The sequence below is a fragment of the Limulus polyphemus genome, unplaced genomic scaffold, assembly GCF_000517525.1.
Source record: "Limulus polyphemus unplaced genomic scaffold, Limulus_polyphemus-2.1.2 Scaffold9640, whole genome shotgun sequence".
NCBI classification, from domain to species: Eukaryota; Metazoa; Arthropoda; class Merostomata; order Xiphosura; family Limulidae; genus Limulus; species Limulus polyphemus.
The window spans coordinates 3,403-6,006 of NW_013675250.1; the positions used below are offsets into that span (position 1 = coordinate 3,403).

Here is a 2,604-nt window from a genome sequence, read left to right on the forward strand (position 1 = left end):
ACATTCACCATTGTAGTCTGATCATTATTGTTACGTCTAAGTTTCTGGAGTAAAAACTACATTCACAATGATCAGACTACATTTATTGTTACGTCTACGTTTCTGGAGTAAAAACTACATTCACTGTGATCATACTAAAGTTTGATACTTAACAGTGCCAGAGAACTGGATTGACACATAGATACTTAACGGTACCAGAGAGGTGGACATGTATGTTGTTGATGTGATATTAATTAACACAGGGTTGCCACATGGGCGAAACTTTTTTTTAGGCTCTAAAAGTATTGTTCTTGTTTTAGTGACATCATGGGTAAGCTGCCAGCTACGACTCTAAGCCAGAAAGGTGTTTACTGGGTAGTATCATCAACACATGAAATAATCGAACAGGATAGACATGCTTAGGTATATCAACTACATGAAGAATAATCAGAAGAGGTGATAGAACGGAGGATCGAGAGTCTTCTCAAGAGGAATAGCTGTACGTCTTCGACTGAGAAATGAGTGGATAATTCGGATATAGGTAAGAGGTAGCTTTAGGCTGTGGAGTTTGTAGATTAAACAATGGTGCCAGAGAGAGCCGAAAGCTCGTTTAAAATCAAAAAGTAGAATCAAAACGTGAAAACGGTGGAGTTTGATAAATTGGAGGTTGTTGACTAAGAGAAATGGATCCGAGCTTTTTTGATGGCAGTGTTAGGGCTTAAATTTGTAATCCCAATTTTAGTACAAAGGATGACAAATAATTGAAGTTACAGGTCTTAATGATCATTCTATAACGAGTTGACATAAGTTGGTGTACGTCTGCTCGAAGACAACTTTAGAGATCTTTAAAAAGGGCTGTATGACTTGTTTAGATAGAAAAAAACACACACGTTTGATACAGAATTGGTACCCATATCAACCGATGTCAAAAGTGGTGTGGTAGAAATGTAAGTGTTTGACACTGTTATAACAGAAGAAGGAATAGTAAACAATGTAACTTTGGTATAGGATGGTGTGATAGCAGCTTCATTAGAAATAACAGTAAGGGGTGTAGGATGATCAAATTACAGTCGACAAAGTAGAAGCATTGGAACATATGGTTTGTTAAAGTCGTTGCTCGGTCTCTAATAGAGCTGAGCAAGGCGTCTAGTAGAAAACAATCCTTGTAGCTCAACAACAGCTGACAAACCACAATGTATCCAAAACAATCAGAGATACAAACACAGAAAGTCAATACTCCTCCCCACTAAATAAAAAAAAGGTTCTATGAGTTCTATAAGACGTTATTTGTGTGTACGATTCAAACGATTAATGGCGGCAAAATATTGGAAAAACCAACATCCCTCTCAGTGTCAGTGTTACAAAAATTTAAATGTAGATTTTTTTTAGCAGCTGAAAATCAAAGGTATTTAAAAATAATAAGAGAATTGTAAAAAAGGAAGAAAAGATATGAAGTTAACTTATTTTAGAACAATTTTAGGCTTGTCGATTATTCAATATTTCGGCGTTTAAATCATTTAATTTACAGAAAGTAAGCCAGTTTAATTTGGAAACAGTAATTTGATGAGGAGGGGCGTCCATAAAATGTAAATAGAAATATTCTCTGAAATTCTTCAGCAAATATAACTTACCTTATCAAAAAATATTAATAACAAATTTAATAAAGCTCCCAAATACAATACAATAATAATATGTAAAAATATTTATCATACAAAAGGAAAGATTTGGTGAAAATAAGCGAAAAAAATATTTATAACGTTTGAAACAAACTAAAACAGAAGTTACATGTAGTATTCTTGAAACTTAAAATTGTGGTGTCAATTTTCATATCGAGTATAACAGATAGACCTTTATTGTTTTGTTTCTTGTTTGTTATTTGTTGTTTTAGCACAAAGCTACACACAGGACTATATGCATTCTGTTTACTGCGGTAACTCGAACTCCGGGTTTTAGCTTTGTAATTTCGTGAAGTCGTAAATCTACCGACGACCCACTCTCCCAGCTCCAACTTGTTTCCAAATTATGTTTTATTCACGTCCACGATGATGGCGAAAACATGGTCGTGAATAAATGATGTATTTGTGAAATGTACAATTGTATTGTTTTCCTCAATTCTGTAATTATGGAGTTTCACCAAGTACCAACGGTTTCAAGTATCAATTATATGATGTTTTATCTCTTTACTAATCATTAAATATTCAAATTTTAAGTGAAAAAGCCGATAAGTGAAAAAAAAGACTCCAATTTAAATATTACGATAATATTAATATTCCATTGTTTCATAATCTTTGCCCCCCAGTGGCACAGCGGTATGTCTGCGGACTTACAATGCTAGAAACTGGGTTTCGATATCCGTGGTGGGCAGAGCAGAGATAGCCCATTGTGTAGCTTTGTGCGTAATTCTAACCAACCAAACAAACAAAATCATAATCTTTAAATATATTATTACTATTTACTAGCTAGGTATTATGGACGTCTATCTTTAACTTGACTCAGAGGATTATGACTGATCTAACTCACGTGCACTTTGTAAGTCGAAGTCTCTAAGGGAAAGATAATGACGAAACGTTCAATCAGCTAAACATACACACACACACACATATATATATATATATATATATATAT

The 2,604-nt window shown here is 34.0% G+C and overlaps 1 long non-coding RNA gene across 1 annotated transcript in view; it reads left to right on the top strand.

The window, feature by feature from the left end:
• The first annotated feature begins 477 nt into the window (after nt 1–477).
• The window catches only part of LOC111083462, a 12,932-nt gene continuing 10,805 nt past the window's right edge, over nt 478–2,604 (top strand). The window contains exon 1 of the long non-coding RNA XR_002609047.1: nt 478–520. This is a non-coding gene — a long non-coding RNA (uncharacterized LOC111083462). The remainder of the gene's footprint in view (nt 521–2,604) is intronic.